Here is a 10,395-nt window from a genome sequence, read left to right as displayed (position 1 = left end):
TCATTCCATTCCTCCTAGCTTTGTCCCCATTCTATTCCGGGGTCACGAAAATGTGGAGTGATTCCGGAGTCATTCCAGTTCTGGTGGGGCAACTCCGCAACACTGGTGGGAAGCTTTAAAAAACACACTATTTGCGCTATTAGCATTGTGTGATGACTGGTTGTCATTTTCCTCTTCTGCCACGCTATATCACATATATTAACACGATACCTTGCACCCCACATGACGCCTGTGTAGAGTATTTTTGCGAAGGAGTTACACGCAACAGCGTTCCACTGTGGTGAAACACCCGACTGCCACGCAGAGGGCGCGGGTTGAAATTCCATCCGATTGTACAAATTTGTTTCTCATTTAATTTTTTCTTATATCACGCGATAGCGGTCACGGACACCGGCGGCGGCGGACAACTATGGCACCAAAATCAGCTGTTGTGATCTCATAACAGCTTTCGCTGTAACAAACTTCGGCGCCGACAATGCCCTCTCGTCGCTGGCCTGCGTGGCAGGCGCGCAAAAGTCCACCTGCGTCAATGTAAACATATCTGGTTGCCACTGCTTTCGTTTTTCGCACAATTTCAACATATCTTTGCTTTGGAATTCCTGCCTGAGATATGCGCTAATACTGTACCCTGAGATGTGCTCACATTGCATGAGCTCAGTTCCTCCGGATTGCGAAGTTTTCTCGTGAAAGAAAATACGATTGAAAAAATTTCGGTTTCACTCTGGAACAAAATAATAAAGTTTTTGTAACCTTTTCGTCCCGGTCGAAAATATCGTTTTTTTTTGTTTTTCGTTTTCGGTTTTCGTTCCGTTCCGACACCCTGGGACTAGGTGTGTTTCACATAACGATGTCACTCTTATTTAAAATCGTGCTGCGTGATAGCTGGGACACCCCGTATATAGGAGGGGTTAGTACGACACTTCAATAAGCATCAATAAACTTCAGTGGGGATGGCTGTTAGAGAATAAATTTGCTTCACATTCTGCGAGTTTCGCTGAAGACTCGCAAACGATGGCTACAATTTATTCATAAACGAATAACGCGTTGCAAATGCACTAATTGTTTCCCGGTAGCAGTATGACTTCAAACTGTTAATTCGTCCGGTTTGAGAAGTATCGTATATGGCTGATGATATATGACCTAATAAAGAGCGCTGCCACGAAGTGTTGTATATCAGTGCTCCACATACACGTCTGAATTTATCCCGAATGGGCACAGTCGCCGAGATGGACCACACGGCCACAACGCCCGCCGCAGAATTAGAAGCTTTGAAACTCTGTTGCTTATTCACTCTTGGGGTATGTTACAAACGCATTGCCTGTTGTCCGTGCTGAGCAATTCGCACGGATCTCCCATCATTAGCCTCTCCTAAAAACATGGTATTCTGTAATGAGACTGATGGTAACCCTTGTACCCTAGAAATGCGCAAGCATACAGCGTTCGGTGCTCGTCATGTGCTTCATTTCAAACACGCCTCCCAATGCGAGCGTGAGACATCACAGCGCTGGGAATGCTGTTAAAGGGACACTAAAGAGAAACAATGAATTAGTTTAGATCGATAAATTGTGCTCTGAGTACTCTAACGTCGTTAACCTCGCCATGATATATTTAATAATAGAGGAGTAAATCGAGTTCGAAGTTTCATTTTTAAATTTCGCGCCGAAATGTCCCCGCGTAACGTTACGGATTTCAAAGTGTATTTATCATATTTTGGCCCCATTGGCTCAACAAATTTACCCCAAACTCGGTATATCAAGTCTACGGCCCCCTAAGAGGGCAATGTACTTCATTTTTACCGATTAGGAACTACGTAGTCCCTAGTAGGCACCGCAAAAACGTGTGACGTCACGGCGAATGGCACGGAAATGTCAAGGTGGCGTCGCCGCCCACATTTTGTTTTTGCGCGTTTTCTCGCTTACTAGGCGTCTTCTCGCAGCCAACGTGGTGTTTATGGTATCGTGAAAGAGTACTTTACTAATATGAGAAAAATCATTTTGTTCTTTAGTCTCCCTTTGAGAGAAACAGTAGAGAGTGGGAAAGAGAAACAGTTGGAGGGCGGAGCCGGCATTCCGCGTTGTCGGGTTTTACCGCTTCGAGGTATGTACAGCACCATAGACGCTGAGGCTGCACTTTCGTTCGTTGTCAGCCGTCGTCGGGTCAACGGAAGTGAATTCGTTCCCTTTACACCAGGGATATTCATAATGCTTGGTGCTCCCGGAAAATTGGGCGCTTTCGTCATTTTTGGTTGGGTGCCGTCGTGGAATTGTCCGCCAGCGGCTCCATAAGAAAAGGCCACGGTGAGGTTGAGCAGCAGTAGTTAACGGAGCTTTCGGGCAAGAAAATTCGGCCGTTTTCTTCGACACCCAGAGCCGAATGGTCAGAGGATCTCAGTGTGTGAGACGCTCTGACCTCAGAGGATCTCAACAAATCGACGAGAACATGATATCGGAGTTCTGCGCGCTTAAAAACTCATCCTGACGGCAGCTGCAAGAGCCGCCCCGCTTCGCAAAGCCGAACTGCTGCTCTCTAGTTGCGTGCGCTTCCGATCTGAGGTAACTATTTAAGAAAAGTGTTCGTTGCAGAAGAGATGTGACTGTCTAAATTCTAAGGTAACCTTGCACTGCAATACATCTTCATCGTATTGCTTGCCGTGATTACATACACGCGTCACAAACAGTCGTCAGATATCGAAACCACGTCGTTTCTCCACAACCTGTTCAGCGCTCTGCTGCATTCCTCGGCTCATTTCTTTAGCCGCATGTACCTCTACACCATTCGCAATAGCGTCTGTCAGTTTGTTGTTTTTGTTTTTCAAGATAAACGCGGCATGCACACGTGCATGAGTGGTGCGCCGCAAGCCAAGGAAAAAAAAGTCACAGTTTCGCCACAGCGGCGAAGAAATGAATGCGATAGCAATAAATTGGAATGTAACGCGAAGGACGGAAAGCAGCTCGAAATCGCCAGCGCGTCGCTCGAGCCCAAAGGACGCACGAAAAGAGGGCACACAGGACGAGCGCGAACTAATGCGTCACAGCTCGACACTTGAAACGCACTGCTCAAACATAAAGCAGGACGCACGAAACGAACGAACAGGTACACACAAGACGAGCGCGACCTAATTGTCACAGTTGTTACTTATTTCTGTTTGAACAGCGCGCTGTTCAAACAGAAATAAGAAACAAAACAGAAACAAACTGACAGACGCATATTGCGTCTGTCAGTTTGTTGGTTTTTTTGTTTCAAGATAAACGCGGTATGCACATGTGCATGAGTGGCGCGCCGCAAGCCAAACAAAAATACTGATCGCACGGTTCAACTGTCTACAAAGAGTGCGGCCCGAGTATGGCTCTTTTACTGTACACAGATTGTTCATAATGCCTTCAAATCGCAATCTATTGCGCGGGTTTAGTATTGTCGTTCTGGTTTTTTTAACGCTATATTTGTGCGGCCATTGACATATCTGTTTAAAATATTGCGCTCTTTGCTTTCGCATTCCACAGCGCCGTTGCATTACCGCGCGACGGCCCGCAAAACAACATACGAAGGCTCGCGTTCAGCGGAAAGATGAGTGCGATGATCTATCGAACAAATAGCTCCATGCACTGTACGGCTCCGTAACTCTTAAGGCCTGAACACACGTACGCGTTACAGCCATACGCATATCTACCGGGGGGCAAAGGTGGGCGCTAGCCCCCCCATCGAGAAATGTTAGGGGGGCGGAGCCCCCCCCCCCCCACTTTCGACACGTGGTTATTGTCGGCTGCAGACTGGGAAACTGAAAAGTCAGGCAAAGTTTTACTTGAACGCGGAAATAACATAATTATGTAATAAAATTTGTCCCACGATTCTGCTGTGACGACTGTCCTCCGTGTGTCATGACCACGCACTGTAGGCTACCTGCGGTGCGGGCTGCCTATTCCACGCTTGCGCGCCTTGCGCTGGAGCATTGCAAAGGAGGCTATCGCTCAGCACGGGCTCTGTAACATTACAGCAATCTGTCATGATTTTATTTTGTTCAGCCTGGCCTGAAATTGAAGTAATCGTCGACGCAAATATGGGCGGGAACCAGATCAAACGCTCTCCTTTATAAGGAAATTCAGTTTCTTTCTTTGAAAACGAATAGCATCGCCACTGCTCCATATCCAAACTGCTGTGAGTTGATGAGTGTGCAGAAGTGTCCAGTATTTTAGTTGTGCCTAGCCAGGACAGCTAAAATATATCTCCTCTTTAGTCTCCGATTATCCTGCTTCACCTTGCTTATCATATGGTAGCCTGCAGAGATCGCGGCGACTTGTAACGAGGCAGTGGACTCGAGCACATTGAGAAGCCGAGCTTTCAAGTTTGCCCCGTTATTTGATCTACCTCACCAGGGAGATGATCAGCGTCCACGGTTTTCTGGACTAAGAAGGCTGCCCGCCTGCAAAGGATTGTGTCTGTTCCTAATAATGTTTATTTCTCTCTCTACCTCTTTGTCAGCAACGATGAGTTCACAGAGAGATGTACACGCGCAAAAACAGCTCAACATCGGTACACCACAACTGAAAGTATCTATTATACACATATGAAACCATCTCACCCGCCGCTATAAGCAGCCGCTGCCAATGTGATTGGCAGGCAGACTTCTTAAATTACGTTCAGAAAGAGACACTGTCTGGCGATTCTAAAAAAAAATTGAGTCATTGTTCAGCACAGTAATGTGCTGCTTATTGTGCACAGTTCAAATTAACGCTGCGAGTTTTCGCAGACTTGTGACGACGCGTAGAGGCGATTTTATGGCACATTGAAAATTTCTGATGAGTAGCGAAGACCCAATGACAAACAATACGCCGTACTGAAAATATTCACTATTATTATTTTTTTACGCAGTCATGCGTAAGTGGTAATTACAAGGTCGATCACTTTCGCGTCATTTGTTGCGTCGTTTTACGAGCAGGTGCTGTGAGTGTGACCCAGAAAATTTCGACCAATCAATTAACAGCTGACAACCTATACGGAAGGAAACAATGCGGGGTAGTTTAACGTTATAATTGCGCACATTCCTTCTCGGAAAATTTGAGCTTACACAGTTTACGTACGTTTGCTATTTACTTGGAGGAAACGGAGGGTCACTTCACCGCTTTTTCGTCCACCCCCTACCCAAACTGTGAAAGGTAGAAGGGCAAGGAACGACACCTAGTATATAAATTCGTAGTCATTTATAATCTTATAACTATACGCAACCAGCTCAATGTGATTTCCTTAAATGGATACTGGCACAAAAATTTTGGCCCCGCGTTTTTTTGCTGCAATGTGTTGCTGGGGGCCTGATAGTCATAGCACGGCACACCGTTTGCTGCAGAGCGCGACAGATAATTATTTACAAGCTCCTCATTACCGACCAGTGTCTGTTTAGGTTTCAAAAGCGACAAGCGCCGGGTGCAGCTATCACCACCTAGCGGGCGCAGCGCTCGATCACGTCAACACACAGAACTGTGACGCACTTCCGCGCGGTTGGCGAGCAGCCGCCGAAGGCTGCTGAAGCGGAGCGAACGAGGCAAAAAGAAATGGCGGCTATGACGTCATCATAACTTGTTGCAGCGTGGTCACGTGAGGGAAGAAGGGGGGGTCACCGAGAGTCACCTTTGAAGGTGTCATTTGCGCGAGGGTGCCGGTCGCTCACGCAAACTTCAAAATTCATTTAAAATACTTTCCAAGCTATATTCTCTGTTGATATTTTGCAGATGATATATGCATGTTCACGGGAATCGACCCCGCAGGCTATCTCGGGAGAGTATTTAGGCAGCGCGTTGCATAAGTCACGTGGTACACAGAGGTTCTCCACGGGCGGCGGTCGCGGTTGCCTAGGCGACGAAGACGCGGCCGCGGCGGCACTCCGACCGTCGTTGGGTTGTGTGGGTGCAGCATTGTTTCTGCGGCAGTGCCCTGTTTCCTTTTGTTATTGCAACACTGTATTCGTATGAACCTGCGATATTTTAGTGGTGAAGGTGGGCACCCTAGCCCTTCTCAGATTCTGTATTCGTATTCAGTGGGCATTGCGGTGACGCAGTAACTGCAGGAGCTGCACGTCACAGCGCACAAATGCAACATTCAAAAGTAAAATTTAACACAGCTTTACTGACTTGGGGTCGCGAAGACTGATGAAACAGTGGAGCTGGTGGCTTTTCATTAGCTTTAGATGGGGTGCCTTTTTTACTAAGTACTGCTTTAGCTGTTCATACAGCGAAGATAATATGACGCCACTAAACGGTCCGTGAGCTCTTGCTTTGGCCACTCGCAAACAAGGATCGGATTCTCTTCGTTACTGAGCGGCCGACGTCTCTCTTCCCATAAGCTTTGTCGTACAGTTGCCGCGACACCCCCTCCCTCACTCGAAACTCGGGGTCGGCACGTCGTTGTTGGGCCCATGCTCTAGCAAATTCCCGTCATTTTTCCTGCCACGCCGCTTCTTCTCCCGAAGACAGAACCTTGTACGTACTCGCCATACTCGTCGCCGAACGTCGTAATGCTGTGCGCCGACAGTGCGCACTTTTTACTGCTTTGTTCACGCAGAATTTATTCTTGCAGTAACAACAAAATGAAGCATGAGTTAGGGCTGCTAAATCAATGCAGTAACGTTTTCACTTGGGGCAGTTGGTGCAAACTTGTAACTTCATCCGTGGCTGCGCTAAAAACACGGACAACAGGACAGGCACCCGTAGTGTGTATGTCTCTTCTGTTGTCCGCGTTTTTAGCGTAGCCATGAATGAAGTTACAAGTCTGCTAACTCAAGCTGTGCGGCCTAGAGATAGGGGGCACTCTTGTAAGCTCAGTGCGAGCAGTCCGGCCGCATTAGAACACCACAATTAAATCACGATATGCAACACGAAGTGACGGTCGAATGTCAACAACAAGCATGCACTCTGGCAATAAAGAAAGATAATGAAGATGTGCGTCTATCCTAGCCTCTCCTAACTCCATCGCACTGTATGTGTTAGTAGTCAGGGAACACCAAGCTCAGCTTTTTACTCTGCCGAAATAGCATAACATTACTGCAGAAGGGTAGTCCATGCTATCGATACGATGGCCGGAGCCAACGCGTCTACACGCCTTGGCGGTCTCCCTCGTCTTGGCAACGGCCTGCACGCCTGCATCGCCGCCAACCCCTTTAAGTATTATCCCACTGAACTTGGTCTTCTTCTTAAGAAAGACTTTATATTATAGAAAGCTCTAACAGTAAAGAAATTGGCACTCGGCTTATCCTGAAGACTTCTGCGAAGTACCTTGGTTTGTCAGCCACATGTTTTGTTTTATTAATTGAGAATTTAAGGTTCTATAGAGCCATAGCAGGTTCCTCATACGCATCGTATCTACAACGCCAAACTCAGACTGGGAAGTCTGCTGATGCAATGCTCAGATTATCAGGTTAACTAACTTTGGGTGTACTTTTTAAACTTCACGGTAATATTTCCAAAATGTCATTAAACACTGCTCTGTGGTCGCGGTATAGGGCGGCCCAGCCTGCAATATATATATATATATATATATATATATATATATACACACACACACACACACACACACACACACACACACACACACAAACACACGGCGGACAGAGTGAGGTACACGAGCCCCCCAACTCAAGGTATCTGTAAACTGGTAGCGTAACTTCCGTAGAAGCCCACGTGTCAAGCCGGTGGCTTGTTGTTGCAACAGTCGCCATCTATCTGAGGAGGGGACAAACAGAATTAAAACAAAGAAAAAAGATGCCGTCACGACCGGAAGCGGTAATGACGTCACGTTTTAACGCGATGGGCGCGAAATTATGAAATTTTTTGACAGGGCGCCGCTTCTTACTTTTTTTATAGCTGCATGTTCTTTTTCTTATCACTATGACGGCTCCATAATGGAAGCCTGCAAGATAACGGGAAGACGAAAAAGACAGATCTGATAAATAAGGTGCATTTTATTGGCGAAATATTGCAGTTGAACAGGATATTACCCCAAAATATATAACACAGAAATCAGAAGTAGCATGACAATTCAACGTGCACACTGATGGTGTAATGTGGGCCTAGGATCCGAAATAATTCAACCGGCAGTCAGGTGATTCTGTACACACAACACAGACTTTAACACAGCCGATAACTCTGACGATTCACACACAACACACTACAGCATTCCTTATTTACATCCTAAACGTCCTACGCGCCTCGCACACAAACTGTCCTACTCGCCGTTATGAACTGTTGCGGCTGCGGCGAGGTCGGTCGTCACCGGTACTCCTTGGGCAGTCAACAGTCACGCTGCCTTGACCGTGGCGAGGTGGTAGTGGTGGTGATGATGGCACTGCAGGCCGGTAGATCACCAGGCCACTGCAGCGCAGGTTAGCTGCCCGTCGCCAACATGAGCCGCGGGCACCTCGTGACACCACCCGGGCCCCAGGACTTCAGGCCAGGAACAGACTAGGCTGCCGGTCTCCGTGTCAGCAAACGGGCACAGAGCGGGAATCAGGCTCACCAGTCCACATGGCTGCCGGACGCCTGGTTAAGCGATGTCGCGACCCGAACCGCCAACCAGCGGCTGCCGTTCCAACCGTGTCGCGCTCCAACTCCTCAAGCCGCACGCCCCGCTCGCGCTTCCTTTTCGTCGTCTTCCCCTCCAAGGCGTACAGCAGAGCAGAACTGTCGTTCCCCCTTCGCCCCGTCACGGGCCACACAATCCACATCATCACACACACAAACCTTGCACACGTGTTGCTCTTGCATCCGTAGACAGCGCAGCATTTCTTCGCGTAGCGGGGCGGACTCATCGTCCCGAAGGGCGACAGCACGCCGGCTGTGCGCTGGCAAAACACAGACACTGAAACGGTTCCCGATGGCTGCGATGGGCTATATTACCTTCTGCCAGTACCACGACTAGAAAACAACGGTTATGCGAGGAAATATCTACGGACGACAGGCACAAACCTACTGCGCAAAAACGAGCGACGCCATTTGCATCTCAAAATGCGCAAAACCGTTGGCCCATGTTACCAGACTGCCTGCATGTGCCCGCTGTTTCTGAAAATAAACGAAAAAAATTGGCCACTCAACCACATACCCAAGACTAAAGTTTGATTAAAGTAATCTACTAATTTAATTCGTGACAAATAAATTTAAAACGAATGAAAATAAGCGCTTAATTATTTTTTTGTTTTCATTATTTGTCCCCCCCCCCTCACCTAGTAGCGCTTTAATCATCACGCGGGTGTTGATGTTTGTCGCAATAGGTTTCCGACCACTTTTCGTTCCGACTTTCGCGACCTATTTAGATTGTCCTTGCCCAACTCGCGAACGAGTTGGTACGCCACTGGTTACAGCATGTCAGCGGGTGACCTTTTGACGCGGCGCTGCGCCCTCTCCCTACGGGGAGAGAAATCTTGCGGCTACGCAAAGCTGCCCGCCCCCTCTCTCCATAGGGAGAGAGCGAGGCGCCGCGTCAAAAAGTCACGGGCTGACACGCTGCGACGCGTACGTGTGTTCAGGCCTTCAGCTCGTGTTTGCAGCGCACGCCAAACGAAGAAAGCAGAACAGAAATATAAGGAGAGGGATGAGGGGTTGTAAAGCGAAGGGCAGACGCGGCACGCGGACTATGTACTTCGGCGCACACTGTCTCGCGAATCTTGCAAAGATATGCCTGTTGGTACCTTTGCACCTATCGAGTCTCGTGTGGCCGCACTGATTTTCCGCGGACGCGCACAGCAGCGTCTGAGGCACTGCTTACACGCGTTTATATACGTAAATCATTGCTTTCGTCGATCTGCAGCACCGACAAGATAATGTTCATCAATCATGCTCCCTCGCGCGTGTGCGACGTTGGCCGTCTCTTTTAAAATGCATATATCGTAATATTGTTCTGCAAGTCTAGTTTTTATTGAGGCGCACAACTAAAGTGCACAGAGAAATAAGGGCTGACGTTGAGGAACGCAATTGCTCAGTCCGATTCCGAGCCAAAGTACAGTACCCATCTTGCTAACGAAACATGTTCGTTTGGTACTTTCTTTTTCTTCGTTCAGGTAACTGATAAATTCGATTAAAATTAGTGTTACATCGTTCCCGGCATTGTCAGAGCTCCCTCATTGCTAGCACCTGAAAGGCTGCGATTTGCGACCGGTTTCGTTTTCGCGTCCAACAAAACATGGGGGATCAGGCTTATGGGCTTTTCGACAGATGGCGCTGTACATTTTGAATCTCGAAGATAGGGAAACGACGGAGCGTGTTCTGAATAAATGTGGAGATATAGCAGAGAGCTGAGCTAGTTGGTACGTATTCATTTTAAAAAGAGACAGGGCGTGCAAACACGGACACAATAAAGAGATCAGGACACCACAAACGCCGTTTGTGGTGTCCTGATCTCTTTCTTGTGTCCGTGTTT

The sequence above is a fragment of the Rhipicephalus sanguineus genome, chromosome 4, assembly GCF_013339695.2.
Source record: "Rhipicephalus sanguineus isolate Rsan-2018 chromosome 4, BIME_Rsan_1.4, whole genome shotgun sequence".
NCBI lineage: Eukaryota > Metazoa > Arthropoda > Arachnida > Ixodida > Ixodidae > Rhipicephalus > Rhipicephalus sanguineus.
This window is presented reverse-complemented; position numbering follows the sequence as displayed.